Below are 16,736 nucleotides of genomic sequence, written 5' to 3' on the forward strand. Positions count from 1 at the left end.
TATATGTGAGCACTTTTGTTGCTAGAAAGATGTTTGCGGTATTAAAGTTCCTTCCAATAACATTAATAGACATTCATGTTGATGTAACATTAATGTTCATTCAAAATTACCTGGTCTTTTATAATGTTATCAAAACGTTAGCAAAAAAACACATTAATTAATACATCGTTGATGGAATGTGTTTTGTAAAACGTTCATCAAAACATTTCACAGAACATTTGAAAGTAACATTTCCATAATAGAATGTTCCCTTAACGTTTGCATAACCAAGAAAAAACTTTGAAAAAGATGTTCTTACAATATGTTTTTGTTAGCTAGGACAACATCTAACATCCATAAGCCTTCCATTAGTGCAAATAAGTAATAAAACAATGCTTTTCCAATTACTTTCCACTAGGATGAGAGAACTATCAGACATTCAAGTCCGTTTCCGAACGCTTAAAATCAGGGTGTTAGAATTTACTTTCCATTCGCCTTTTATTGGAGCTTTCAAGGGAATGTTGAGAACTAAACAATAAGTTTATGGAGTACTGATAACAATGCAGAACAATTTTACTCTTGTAATGCAACATATGAGTGAAAAAATATTTTACAAAAAACATTTGATTTTATCCAAACAAGTCTGGAAATGAGTAGCAATTTATTGTATTTTAATAATAACATTTATATATGGTTTCATAAGACCTAGAATATATTGCTCGAGTCGTAAGGGCACTTTTATGATTTTTCAGGTGCTTTTTTGCCCTTTTTGGAGCCCTGGAGCTATTTCTTTGTATAGAAGAGTGAACGTTTTTCATAACTTTCTTTTGTGTTCCACGGGAGAAAGCCAATTCAGAACAACGCAAGGGTGATGACAAAATGTCTTTATTTTGAGAAGGTGAACTATCCCTTTAAGAAAGTATATTGGATTGATTGATTTTGATTAAATGTTGACTTAAAGCTGTTTAGTTTATCTCCACTTACTGAGATATCTGCATATTTACTCTAGAGATATGTCACTTCGCTGTAACCACCGTGTAACCGTGCTGAAGTGGAAAATAGCATTTACATTTATTCAAATTATGTAAATATATTGCAATTAAAGACCAATAAATTTGCCTGAATATGCAGCCCAATTTTCCCCCCATCTAGCTCTCTTTCTCTCTTCTCTCCACTCCTTCTCCACTATCGCTTGTGTCTTCCGCTTCACCAGATGGCCTCTTCAATTTGATGGCACTGCTTTTGCCAGTCTTCAAGACTGCTCCAGACACGCGGTGTGAAAACGCAGGGGAACTGAGAGATGCTGGCAGAGCGCAGAGGGAGAGACCGAACGCAAATAAGAGAGAGGAAGGAATGAGCAACATTAAGGAGGAGGAGGAGGAGTTGCGCAAACCCTCACAAAGTGTTAATCCATTTCAGTATTTTCAATCTCATGCTGGCAAAAAGAGCAGCATGAATATGGTAATAGCACATCTAGGAGAGAGGTCATCTTTATGTAACCGCAGGGCAGATGGAGAAAAAGGTAAGAGAGGAATTCCATACAAGGGCTCTTCTGCACTGATTAGAGAGGAGAAACTATGTAAATGAATTTCAGGCCACATTTCAGATGACAAAAAAAGGGAAATTTCCAGGGAAGCAGGGCATCTACGCTTTTAAATCGATCCAAGAATCCCTCTCGGCGACAACCTGTTCTTATGCGAAAAACCTGTTGCTTTATTTAAAGCAGCCCACATCACTCATCAGTTAAACTGCAATCACAGCCGTTGAATTCTGAACACTCGATTTCAAATTCCATTTTCCACAGTTAGCCATGCGATAAACGCACATTACACACTCATAAGAAAAAGACAGCTTCTTGGTCCTCGCTACATTTGGGCCGTTGCTGTGCCAAGTCCATCCTGGCAGTGATAAAACTGAAAACAATAAACTGACAGAATTACAACTTCAATTTCTGCTAATCGCTGGATTGCAGTACATTTTTCGACAAGCTGACAAATGTCTTTTTAATTCTGAGCTCCAAACCACAAATCCAATTCGAACAACTGTGAGTGTGAGGAACGCCACAACCCAGCAGGCACGTTATTTGATAATCATCCAAAGAGTCGGTGGCTGCAGTCCAAATGAGGTTTTGAACACCTTACTCAGGGCCCTTTGAGCAGCCACATCATCAACAACCATTTGAAGGGGGAATTGCAATCAAGTGTGTACAACAGATTACTCCGAGGGGCCAAAATGACTGTTGGAGAAGTCTAAACGCACTGAGCACTGTCTGGAAATGAGACCAGGAAACAATCCAATGATTCTCTTCACAGATTACACGATTGTAAAATATGTCTACGTTAAAAGCGGTAAATAATATAATTAATTTTTATTAAAGTCAACATTAAATGGAAGTTGCGATCATCTTTTCTTCCCTATTGCGAAGTATCCGGGTGAAATGGCTTCTTGAACAAGAAAAAATGTAGGGCGGGATTTGACTTTTTCCATCAGCAGTTCATTGGATTGGTGGATCTTTATGGTTTGGTATTGCTGTGATCTCATGTGAATGACAGGTCGTCCCGCGCCAGTAAACACGAAGAGAAGAGATGCACGAGGGAGGGAAAGTTATTTTGAATAAAGTTTATGAGGGCACATGAATTTAAAAGAAAAATATGTACAGTATTTTAAATTTAAAACTGTAATATTACATTTAAAAAAATAAGAATCATCCATTTTGACTTTAAACAGTTCTGGTCCTCTAATATGATTGGCCAAGAAAAAAATGGGAGTGGAATTCAAATTTGCATATTCAGTACAACAGTGTTGCTCTTATACAACAGTGTTGTACATATTTCTTTAAAAAAAAAGACATGAAAATATTTAATATTTAGAGGGTTAGTTCACCCAAAAATGAAAATTGTACTCACCCTCATGTCGTTCCACACTCATAAAACCTTCATTCATCTTCCTAACACAAATTAAGATATTTTGATGAAATCCGATGGCTCAGTGAGGCCACTATTGAAAGAAAAGCCACTGAACCTCTCAAGATCCATAAAGGTACTAAAATCATATTTAAAACAGTTCATTGTGCGCCAAAAAAACAAAATTTTGAACAATATCTTGTGATGTTTGATTTCAAAACACTACTTCGGAGCGCCAAAGTCACGTGATTTCAGCAGTTTAGCCATTTGATAGGAGATCCAAATCACTAATTCAAAACAAAAGATAAAACTCAGAAGCAGTGTTTTGAAATCGACCATCACGAGATATTGTTGAAAAGTTGTTATTTTGTTTTTTTGGCGCACAAAAAGTATTCTCGTCGCTTTATTATATTAAGGTAGAACCACTGAACTCACATGAACTGTTTTAAATGTCTTTAGCTTTCTGGATCTTGAGAGGTTCGGTGGCTTTGCTCTCAATAGTGGCCTCACCGAGCCATCGGATTTCATCAAAAATATCTTAATTTGTGTTCTGAAGATGAACGAAGGTCTTACGGGTGTAGAACGACATGAGGGTGAGTAATAAATGACCCTTTAAATTTACTCATGTTCAACATAGAGAAGTTTTGTCGAAAGAGAAAAAACAAAAACATTCACAGCCTATTAAAGCCTATTAAACTCACCCTCATGTTGTTCCAAACCTGTATGAGTTTCTTTCTTCTGCTGAACACAAAAGAAGATATTTTAAAGAATGTTGGTAATCAAACAGTTGACGTTAGCCTTGACTTCTATAGTAGGAAAAAAAAAATACTATGGAAGTCAATGGCTACCTGTCTGGTTATCAACATTAAAAAAATATCAACAATAAAAATCGGCTTTTGTGTTTAACAGAAGAAAGAAACTCAGTTTGGAAAAACTTGAGGGTGAGTAAGTGATGACAAATTTTTTTGTGTGAACTATCCCTTCCAATTTCACAAAATGTCCTGAATGGATCAAGCTGGAATCGATTGGTAACAACTCATTTACCAAATCCCTTAGTCGGACATTGATTTCAGAGTCTACGGGAACCAAAAGCTAATGAGAGAGCTAGTTTTAATGGTAAATACTCATTGTGAGTGTTTGTTGATAATTAGAAAAAGAAGACTACTTCAGTATAGTAATCAGAGCAAGTGCAAGTAACATAAAAACACTAAACATATTACTCTATTATTCTAGTAAATGTAGTTTTTTTTTAAGCTGGGTATAAAATGTTTAAAGGGATTGTTCATCCCAAAATTAAAATGGTGTAATACTACAAAATTATGTGGTTCCAAACCTGTATGCCTTTCTTTCTGCAGCTGAACACAAAAGAAGTTATTTTTGAAAAATATCCCCTTTCTAAATGTCAGTGGGGTCCAACGGTTCAAAATATCTTCTTTTGTATTCAACAGAAAAAAGTAGCCTAAGTCATACAGGTTTGGAACCACATGAGGGTGTATAAATAATGATAGAATTTTCACTTTTAGGTGAACTACTGTATGCTTATAAACTTAACTTTGCTGTTAGATTTGGCTGTTTGAATTAATGTTTCAAAGGAAACCAGAACTACTTTTAAAAAACAGTTTAAAATACACTCTTAGCCCAGATTTTATATTTACTTAAAAATATAATTACAATATACTTAAAATATTTAAGTTTGGTTGCATTACTTATAAAATATAAGTATATTCTACTAATTTGTGGGTGTATTTGAATGTGTTAATAAATGTAAGTTAAATGCACTTAAATTATGAAGTTTTTCTCCTGACCACGCCTCCTACACACTGGTTTGCGGCAGGTAATGACGCCATTTTGTCGTGATGTGTGTGAATTCAAGGAGCTGTTGATGAGCAGTTGGAACATTTGTTTTGGCTGTTCTACAGACATTTTTTCCAAACATTTACCTTTTTATAGTTTTTCACCAAAGGAGAAAATCACAATTTTTAAGTTACCATCATCGAGGTCAGGGTTTGTTTTAGTTGAGCTCTTGAACCTTGACATTTTAATATTAGATTTTGTTTGGGCAATTTTAACTGCATTAAAACCAACCAGACAAGCAAAGTTAAAAGATGATCAGGTGGTGTTGATTATGTTTTCACATAATCATTATTTGATCTGAATCACTGAACTCATTTAGAGCCCAATCTCTGAGTTAGATTTACATTATTGATTACAGCAGCACTGTGATTCTACAGCGGAAGATCAACTTTTACAATACAATTTTATTTTATTTTTTTTAAAGTTGTCATCACAAAAAAAAAAAAAAAAAAAATACAATTTTAGGCACACACAGACATCAAGAATCAGCGTATGAATCTCAACAACGGTGACAAGCAACATATTCTGATAAACAGATCAACTTTGAACATTAGAAAACAAGCTACTAAAAAGTCACAGAAAAACAGCAAAATTTAAATAGTGAGAATAAAGAAAATTACTAAGACAATTCAGCTCATAATTTATTCATGCAGCAATGCATGATGGGAGGCATGGATGAATTTTGATTGGTGGCAAGTTAACTTGCTTAGTACATTGAACTTAAATATACAGTACAGTCCAAAAGTTTGGAACCACTAAGGTATTTTTAATGTTTTTAAAAGAAGTTTCGTCTGCTCACCAAGGCTACATTTATTTAATTAAAAATACAGTAAAAAACAGTAATATTGTGAAATATTATTACAATATATACAATATTACAATATAATAACTGTTTTCTATTTGAATATATTTCACAAAGTAATTTATTCCTGTGATGCAAAGCTGAATTTTCAGCATCATTACTCCAGTCTTCAGTGTCACATGATCCTTCAGAAATCATTCTAATATGCTGATCTGCTGCTCAAGAAACATTTAATGTGTACAATTGTACAAAATATTTGTGTATAATATTTTTTTCAGGATTATTTGATGAATAGAAAGTTCAAAAGAACAGTGTTTATCTGAAATCTAATCTTTTGTAACATTATAAATGTCTTTACTGCCACTTTTGATTGATTTAATGCATCCTTGCTGAATAAAAGTATTCATTTCTTTAATTTCTTTTCAAAAAAATAAAAATAAAAATTCTTACTGACCCCAAACTTTTGAATGGTAGTGTATAATGCTACAGAAGCTTTGTATTTCAGATAAATGCTGTTCTTTTGAACTTTCTATTCATCAAGGAATCCTGAAAAAAAAAAGTACACAACTGTTTTCAACATTGAAAATAATCATAAATGTTTATTGAGCAGCAAATCAGCATATTAGAATGATTTCTGAAGGATCATGTGACACTGAAGACTGGAGTAACGATGCTGAAAATTCAGCTTTGCATCACAGGAATAAATTACTTTGTCAAATATATTTAAATAGTACACAGTTATTTTAAATTGTAATAATATTTCACAATATTACTGTTTTTTACTGTATTTTTAATTAAATAAATGTAGCCTTGGTGAGCAGACGAAACTTCTTTTAAAAACATTAAAAATCTTAGTGGTTCCAAACTTTTGGACTGTACTGTATAGGTGTAATAACTACAAAGTAATTAATATTACAAAACATTTTAAGTTAAATGAACTTGAATTATTAAGTTAACATTACTTAATTTTTTTAGGGCAACCAGTTTCCTCAAATTTTAAGTAAATTCAACTTATCCGGGCTAACAGTATACTTACAAACAGACTTTTTCCAGTTTAACTTAGTGTTACCGTGGAAAAGGACTAAAGATGGATGCAGTGCAACTTGATCTGAATTATGGTATCTGATAATATAACAATAATACAAAATACTCTAACAGTTCTCCTTTAAAGCTTTAGAAGGTAAATTTTAGATAATAAGAGAATTATCCTACTGACCTTTTCACATGGGGTACTTATTATCAGATCACAGTAAGAGACAATAAAATTTAAATGATACCTGTCCAGTACAGCATGAAGAAGACAGGAAACAGCAATTAAAATGCTGCCAATCAAATCCCCCCACACACCAAACTACTGTGAAATCAACTGCAGAAAAGATGAAGAAATTGCTCAGTTGCATTTTCACTCACATTTAGCTATATATATATATATATATATATATATATATATATATATATATATATATATATATGTATATATATATATATATATACATATATATATGCTTCACTCTTTGTCTCTCACATTCTCTAATTACTGTCTGCAGTGTCCTTTACAAATACAAGGACTTAAGGAAAGCTTCTTCTCTGCATTCTATATGGTCTCTCCTCTCCCTCTCTAAACTTCTACATTATTCATGTCCCACTGGAGACCTGTGAGATGCTGCATACAGGGTTTCCCTTTTGCCTTTAAACACTTTAATGCAACCCTAATACATCACATTATGTATTTATCTGACTCTCGGGAGTGTGAGTGAACTCACATACGGTCCTTTCACCCAGTTGGAAAAAGTAGACAGCACAGACCCACTGTGATGAAACACCACCATGTGTATACATTTAGTTCTAAGTATTTGCATTTGTTTTAGTTTACCTCCCTTTCTCTTAGAAGTACATGCAAATATACACACGTGCCCTATTGCACAGATGCACAAAAGACACACAGATCCTCCTGTCTCTGTGCATGAGTCTCTCCTGGGATCTGCATGGTCACAGAGATTCTCTGTAAGTCTTTTACCAGATGCTTGACAAGAAACACACACCATCTGCTATCAAATGTGTCTGATGCATTCCAGAGGATCTTAGCATTACCTCAGACAGACATTGTGAAAATAAAGACATTATTCACATAGAATTTTTAGCTGATGTTCACAAAGTGGTGACATTAAAAAGCTGCTACAGTATAATACTCTGTGGAGTAAATGGCATTGCACAAAGCAAATATCTCTGATTCAACATTGAATCAACGTTGAATCGATGATCTTTGCTATTTGTGGTAAGTTAAACACCATAGGAATGCACCACTAACCATACTGTAGAAGTTGGTTATATTCATCATTCAGTTTTCACTTTGTCCATAAAGTTCAGCATAATAAAACCAAACTTTATTATGCTATTAAATGATAAGAGTGAATTAAGATGCCTCATTTCATAAAACAGTCATCTAATCTGTTAATCATGTGGTAGATTAATAAAATGATCTGTGATTATCTGGGACGAAGATGTGATAAGATAGATATCTGTTTAATGAAAACACTCGCTCAATTGTCATGCCCATTGTCCTCTTGAGAAATCAGGACCAAGAGAGGCAAAGCAAAATGTAAAATCTGTAGCTTTACTTAAACATAGTTACCTAAAAATTTTCATTCTGTCGTCATGTATTCACCCTCATATTGTTTATATATTTAAGGCAACATATGCATCATTAAACCATTAAAGCTTTATTAATACACATTTTTAATGATTCTGAGAATGTAAAGTTAAAGTGTTAGTTCACCCAAAAATGAAAATGATGTCATTAATTACCCACCCTCATGTCGTTCAACATCCGTAAGACCTTTGTTGATCTTGGGAACACAAGTTAAGATATTTTTGATCAAATCCAATGGCTCAGTGAGGCCTGCATTGCCAGCAATGACACTCCCTTTTTCAATGCCCAGAAAGCTACTAAAAACATATTTAAAACAGTTCATGTGACTACAGTGTTTCAACCTTAATATTATAAAGCGACGAGAATACTTTTGTGCGCCAAAAATAACAAAAAAGCAACTTTATTCCTCAATATCCAGTGAAGGGCAATTTCAAAACACTGCTTCATGAAGCTTCGAATCTTTACGAATCATGTTTCACTCTAGGAATATGTTATAATTTACATTTTTTTTTTTTTTTTTTATCAAAATTACATCCTAGTTCCATTGTGTTAAATTATGTTGACTGATTTTGCTACCGATACATTTGAGGTGAGCAGAAGAGTGAGCAGGAAAAAAAAAGAGCGAATGTGCACTGTTGATTGTGTGTGTAGGCTATGTATAAAGAAATCCTTGCGTGTAAATATGAACTCCAACATTGAACTGAGAAGAATAAAGTTGTACAAAGGAGAAGACGGAGTCTTGTCTTTCCAGGGGTGCAACAATCATTTGTTTTGAATCAGAGGTTCAGAGCACCAAAATCATTCAAATTCAGTAAACGAGGCTTCGTTAGGTCCTAAGTGTTTCAATACTTCAATAGTTCACATGACTTTGGCAGTTTGATACGCGCTCCGAATCACTGATTCAAAATCTATGATTCGTAAAGATTCGAAGCTTCATGAAGTAGTGTTTTGAAATCGCCCTTCACTGGATATTGTGGAATAAAGTTGCTATTTTTTGTTATTTTTGCCACACAAAATGTTGCTTTATAGTATTAAAGGTGCCCTAGAATCAAAAATTTAATTTACCTTGGTAAATTTACCATAGTTGAAAAACAAGGGTTCAGTACATGGACAAGACATACATTGAGTTTCAAACTCCATTGCTTCCTCCTTCTTATGTAAATCTCATTTGTTTAAAAGACCTCCGGAAAACAGGCGAATCTCAACATAACACCGACTGTTACGTAACAGTTGGGATCATTAATATGTATGACCCCAATATTTGCATATGCCAGCTCATGTTCAAGGCATTACACAAGGGCAGGACGTCTGGAGCTGCACAGCTGAATCATCAGACTAGGTAAGCAAGCAAGAACAATAGCGAAAAATGGCAGATGGAGCAATAATAACTGACATGATCCATGATTACATTATATTTTTAGTGATATTTGTAAATTGTCTTTCTAAATGTTTCGTTAGCATGTTGCTAATGTACTGTTAAATGTGGTTAATAAAGTTACCATCGTTTCTTACTGTATTCACGGAGACATGCATGCAGCATGCATGCAGCATGCATGACGAAGATCTTGTAAAGATCCGTTTGAGGGTTATATTAGCTGTGTGAACTTTGTAAATGCACTGTATTATAGTCGAGAGCTCGGGGGGGGGGGGAGGGAGCGCTCGATTTATAGGGGCTGCAGCCTGAATCAGTGCATAGTTAATGATGCCTCAAAATAGGCAGTTAAAAAAATTAATTAAAAAAGATCTATGGGGTATTTTGAGCTGAAACTTCACAGACACATCTTGTGAAAGAACGTTCTAGGGCACCTTTAAGGTTTAAACACTGTAGTAACATGAACTGTTTTAAATCGAGCGCAGCGTTAGTTCAGTCAGGTCACGTAGGCATAGTGCTGCAACCAGCTGACGTGGTCAGCTGTCAAATCGCTCCAATCACTACCATTCTCCTATTAGACACGGGACATATATACGTGGCATTGCTGCTCGGTAAGTATGCTCAAACTGCTCGCAACCCTCCTGTATGTTGTATGTTCAATTTTGTATGCTCTTGTATGTTCAATTAATTTTGGAGCAAGAACCCCCATAAGGAACCATACCGCCAAAGATAATTGTGCTCAATAAACTCAAGTAACTTGCCAAAGTGGTCCTGTCTGAAATACGTTTTTAAGTAGCTTTCTGGGCATTGAAAAAGGGAGTGATATTGCTGTCTATGGAGGCCTCACTGAGCCATCTGTTGATCAAAAATATCTTAATTTGTTTTCTGAAGATCAACAAAGTCACCATTTTTGGGTGAACTAACCCTTTAAGTTACTGAGCTAGCTCTGAACATCCATATAGATAATCCTTTGTTCTTTGTTTCTCACTTTCTCTAATTACTGTCTGTAGCGTATTCTCTGCATTCTATATGGTCTCTCCCCACCCTCATGTTGTTTCAAATCACTACACATTTCTCAGAATATCTTAATTTATGTTAAGTCCAAGAGGTTTGGAACGAAATGAGAAGAAGAGGGAGACGATGCAAACTCCACACAGAAAGGTCTCCCAGCTCACCCAGGACTCGAACTGGGGACCTTTTTGCTGTGAGGTGACAGTACTAACACTAAGCTACTATGATCCCCCACTTTACACCTCCATTACTTCGTTGCTGTAACCTATCAATCACTCCCACAGCAGATTAATCTCATGAGAGGTTAATCTATTTCCTGCCAAAGACACTTGTCAGCATCTGTGACTTATCCCACCACTGTAAATTCTTCACTAAAATGCTTGTTGTCCAGTCTAAAAAGCCATTTGGTGAACTCCGTGTTAGCAATTCTTACTTTTATTGTTGATCAATTTTCAATGTGGTTGTGTTACTTGCAGATAAGGAGGCACTTTTACATGCCATGGCGGTGATAACGCAGCTTCGTCGTGCTCACAGAGGCATCTCCTCTTTGCTGGATCACTGAGACCTGAAGAATTGACTTTATTTATCTTTTGCACAGAGGAGAACAGAACAGATATATATAAAAAAGAGAGAAATAAATTTAATAAGTGACTTTTCACACTCTTTGGGGGCAGAATACATATAATTCAATAAGTGGCTCTAATTATAAATTACATAAAAATACTAATCAAACATATACATATACAGACACAAACTAGATTAGGCTATAACAAATGACATATGCACACATTCGACAGATTCAGATTCACTAGCCTATATAGAATCGACTCAAGAGTCATTCGTTCGGGAAGCGGACTATTTCAGCCCTCGCGACGACAAAACAATGCACGTTCGAGAACCGTTGATGGAGTCGAACGTCATGAAAATAATTCGGTTCTGGTTTTTTAAAAAGGAACCGGTTTAGTTCTCGCTTTCCAACCTTTCTGAGCAGAGACTTGCACGATTCTTGACTCTCGCGCAAGTCTTCACAGCAGAGGATATAAGAGCATGTCCAGCACGAGCTTGAATTATTTAAACTAACCAGCCTAACGGTTGTTCGCCTCTGTTTGGGTTTCTGTTATTTTTAAACCACAGCTTGTTTTGGGCAGCCCTGCTCGTCAAAAGCCAAACACATATAGGCTACGTGGTCATTGGCATGTGTTTATTTCCATCTCTATTGCATTTAGTACATTCATTTTTAACACAGTTCATAAAAAATGGGCGAAAACATTAATAGATGATTAATGGCATGCAATTTTAGGAGACAGCAGACGTGGGAAACCCTGCACATTTAGCCTAGATACAACCATTCATGATTTTGATCGTTTCATAGAGGCAAGAGTCAAAACCAAGGGCATGAACAAACACCGCTATTATTGTGGTTCGAGGGCAAGGTTAAACTTGAATGGTTAAAAAAACACCAGGGACACTGACACTTTTCCACAGTAACCACTCTTTCCTCACCTGGGTTGAAAAACAAAATCACAAATACACTGTAAAAACTCTAAAGAAACAAAATAAATGTTACAGTCAAACTGTTAATTGGTACCCATACATTAACAGCAAAACGGTATATTAATAGATAGGCCTAGATGTTACTTACTGTAAAATATTATGAACAATGTTTTAAAAGTAAAAAGCATGAATAAGCCTACAATATATTTACGGATAAAATGTATAGAAGTTACTGATGTTGCTAAAATGATATCACGTCAATATATTGAAATGTTTACAGTGTAGCTATTACAATGCATGTACACGATTTTATACTTTATCATATGTTATTGTTCAATCGTAATTCTTTTTTTTTTAAATAAAGCAACATGTTAGAGAAGTCTAAATATGTAAGACTTTATAATAAGACTCTCGAAGTTTGAGGGTGTTGTGTTGAAATTTTGCCTATAATAAGATTCGTCTTGTAAACAGCGTCACCAAACTTGTAATAGCCTGTGAATCCGAATCTATCCACTGCTTTTTCACTTCACGAAACTGTTGAATACCGCAACAAACCACATTTTATACAAATAAAGTTGGAATGGGTACATGCTTTCTATACATCCAGTCACAGAAATGCGTTTACAGACACACCCCGGAGCGGGAGTGTTTTGCTATTCAAAGCAATATGTGATGAGATGTTACCTGTGCGATTGTTTATCTGATCTGACGCTTGCTATTTATTGCCTTTTTGAAAACGTCTCAAACCGAACTCCTTATGCAAATGAAAAACCAATGCAACTCAATTTAATTTAAAAGGACATTTCTTTTTAATAGGCTCTTATTATTGTTATTTCATGATTGTGTCAGGTGTCAAAATGTGATGCATGATTTGAACCAACTGTTAACAACGTTAAGTTTATTCCTGTCTGCATAACCGATTTCCAGAGATCACACATAACACATTTATATAAACAGATAAGATTCAGATGATAACAGTCTTACCTGACCTGTCCAGTTCACCTCTCATCGGCAGATTCCAGGCGGATCTACTTGAAGACATCGGTTATAAGTCCGTGTATTTTCTTCGTATCCTTGGTGACAGTTTCCTATTACTCTAATGTTGTATTTAAAATGTATGGCTGAATTCCAGCAGTGGAATCCAGGTTTTATTCAGCGAGGGAAGTTTGCGTTGAGCGCGCGCCTCGGAGACGCTGTGCGCGCGTGGAACTGTCCGTGGTACTGAAAAGGCGTCGCGCGCGTCATTGGATTCCTTGAGATTTTTTGCCCCCCTTGACTGAATTAGCCTACCTAAAAAACGCTAAAGAATACTCGCTTCACTATACACAGAACTTTTTGCTTATTTCTTTACAGAGTGTTAAAGAAATACATTTTAAGTGACACAGCTTAACCTTTTTATACACCTAAGTTTTAACACCTATTGATGACGCGTGTGTGTGTATATGCGTGCGTGCTCTGATGAGATTAGATTTGCACTGATTTGATGTCTAACCCTGAAACGGTGAGCTGGAAATATCGACTGGATTTCTTCAACTGAAAAACAACATGAAGTCGGCATGTATGCTAGATGCGTTTCCAATTTACTGACCACTGGCAGAAAACATCTACAACGGCATGTCTAACCGGTAACAGAAACGATCGCTGACCTCATGTGATAAACTACCAAGACAACTACGCTGTCAACAACTTCTCTCAATCTGCTCTAACTGCTCCGCGAGACGCGGGATATGTAAATGCGCAAAAGACGTCAGATGGTGTCGATTTTGTTTAATTGGCCAAGCACCAGTCTGTGACGGCGATATATTAAGGTTGGCTTGTCAGAATCACACATCATGGGATCAATGTCCCGTTTCAGGTCGATGGACAAGTTTCAACACGACAAGAATAGAAAGCGCGCGCGAGAGCACGAGCTCCCATGAGGATGTTCTCAAACCGAACATAGATTGCTTGTTAACCTCTCACCCATCGAGCCAGTCATATCTCATCTTTGCCTAATGTTTTATAACTTAAAAGAGGGCATGCTTGTGAAATTGGTTGGTTGTAGACCGCCACCAACGTCTAGATTTTGTTTTTAAAATTACTCACAGATGGCATATTCCTCAAACAATCCTAAAACACTGCATGTGTAAGTGACAGTTAGTAAAAATAAACTGATGTACAAAAGAACATACTGTGTGCATCCCCTCAGAGCATTTTAAGAGCTTTTTTTTCCAAGTGTAAAAAGATAAAACCTAAAAACGAAAATTCAGTCATGATGATCTCCTCACCATCATGTCCTTCCGAACCCCTATACATTTCTTTCTTCTGTGGAACGCAAAAGATGAAGTCAAGCAGAAATGTTAAGGACTTACAGCCTGTCACCATTTACTTTTATGGCATCTTTGTTCATACAATGAAAGTGAATAATGACTGAAACGGTCACCTTATGTTCCATGGAAAACAGATAGGGACACTTTTGAATTTAAAAATAGCCAAAATCTAATTTAGCAATACCACACTGCTTACAGCTATTGTTATGAGTATATGCACAAATTTGATTCAGCCACAGGTAATCACAGCTGGGTTATTTTTCAGTACAGCAACACTATTGCAAGTGTGTTTCTGTTTTTGACACAATATGGCCACCTTTTGGGTTTCTTTTTGATGCACCAATGAAAATAGGTCAAAAAGAGCATAACTTCAATGCTCCTCCTTTTCTGTGCTTCACTAGCTTGCAGCAATCATATGACAAAGTGTTCAGGAGATGGAGAACCTGCCTGAGCTTTTTGGATATGACACTTGTATTGATCTGTATTGTCAATGGTAAATCCCCCACATCTCATCCAATCAGAAGTTACTTGATGCATGACAAAAGAGAACAGGGGTTTCTAAGGTTTAAAACAGACAGTATTGTCATCAATTAGTGCTCCTTCAGCATCAAGAAGAATAGCATATGGCAACAGAGAAACAACTTTTTTTTTTGAAAGAAGGAAATTATTACTTTGATTCAGTAAGGACACATTAATTTTGATCAAAAGTAACAGTAAAGACACTTATAGTATTACAAAATATTTCTTTTTCAAATAAATGCTGTTCTTTTGAACTTTCTATTCTTCAAAGAATATTGAAAAAATATACATATTAAGCAGTACAGTTATTTTCAATACTGACAATACAGTAAGAACAGTTTCTTGAACACCAAATCAGCATGTTAGAATGATTTCTGAAGGATCATGTTACACTGAAGACTGGGGTATTGATGCTGAAAATATAGCGTTACAAACCCAGGAATAAAATACATTTTAAATCACACCGTTTATATATACTTTCTTGAAGAATTACAGTGTAAAAAGATCAAATGACCTGCTGAACATCAGAGAGTAACTGTTAGTACCAAAAGAGAAAATTACAATTTGATACAACGGATATTCCAACATTCAGACACACTAAGAAAAATACAAACCCAAACAAACAACAGGGTTAGACTTTATTTCGATTGTCCACTTATACATTATACATATTCTACTAACTATAAGTAACTTTGTACCTACATATCAACTAACTCATTAATTTGCAGCTACATGTCAACTAACTCTCAGAGTATTAGTAGACTGTTAGAAGGTTAAGATTAGTAGAATATGTAGTAATGTACTTGCATAGTAAAGTCAGTAGAAAGTCTGTTGGGGGACCATCAAAATGAAGTGTTAGCAGATATTAAGAGGACAGTCTACTAATACTCTAATGAGAGGTAGTTGACATGTAATTCAAAAACTTTTGATATACAAAGATGGTATATTACTATAAATGGGAGAAAGTGCAACGCACAATATGGCAGAAAGTCCTGCCTTCTAAGTAAAAGAGCCAATTGCCAATTGGTAAAGTCATTGCGTCACTGCAGCTGTCATTAGAAGCTCTGGTTGCTATAGCAAAAGTCAGTGTTCCGAGACGCATACTTAGGACTGTGCATGCGCTTTGGCTATTAGAGCCTGAAAAATAAATACCTGCTTGTCATGATTTGAGAGTTTAGAAACAAGATTTATGAGACCGTTGTTGTCAGATTTCATTGGTGATGTAACATGTTATCCACTGAAGGCGGAACACCCAATCAAAACAAAACAGTCCAGGAGGGTGGAGAAGCAGAGGTGGTTTAGGGGGAGGGATGGAGGGCCAGGCCCATGAAGGGGAAGTGGGCCTGGATCATTGCATGGTGGCGGACCTGGACCATGAGACAGAGGCGGACCTGGTCCGTGGAGCAGAGGACGAGACCATGGAGAATCAGGTGGACCTAGACTGTGGAGCAGGCCTGGATCATGGAGCAATTGTGAGAACATAGACAGTTCGTGACCGGCCTCCGTGGCTGTGATATGGGGCATGGACAGTTCATGAATGGCCTTCATGCCTGTGACATGGCAGGAAAAAAGTTCACAGGTGGATGCCCCTGCCTCTGGAGGAGATGTAGAAGTCTCCACTGCCTCAGAAGGAGCTGTAGAGGTCGCTGCCACATTGGAAGGAGATATAGTAGTCGCTGCCGCCTCAAGAGCAGCAGCAGCGATTGTCGCCTAATCTGAGGAAGTGTATGCGGCCCACACACACACACACATGATGACCACCACCGGAAGCACTGAGGATAATGAGATGACTTCTGGGACCACTGGATTTGGACTTGGAACCACTGGACTTGACTTGCTCACC

At 36.2% G+C, this 16,736-nt stretch overlaps 1 protein-coding gene across 1 annotated transcript in view; it reads right to left on the reverse strand.

Moving 5' to 3' along the window:
* The window catches only part of LOC125273432 (metabotropic glutamate receptor 3-like), a 19,197-nt gene extending 5,158 nt beyond the window's left edge, over positions 1-14,039 (reverse strand). The window contains exon 1 of the mRNA XM_048198779.1: positions 13,050-14,039. The gene's annotated coding sequence lies outside the window, so the exon portion shown is untranslated. The remainder of the gene's footprint in view (positions 1-13,049) is intronic.
* Between the last annotated feature and the right edge of the window lie 2,697 nt (positions 14,040-16,736).

This window comes from Megalobrama amblycephala, linkage group LG8, assembly GCF_018812025.1.
Source record: "Megalobrama amblycephala isolate DHTTF-2021 linkage group LG8, ASM1881202v1, whole genome shotgun sequence".
Lineage (NCBI taxonomy): Eukaryota > Metazoa > Chordata > Actinopteri > Cypriniformes > Xenocyprididae > Megalobrama > Megalobrama amblycephala.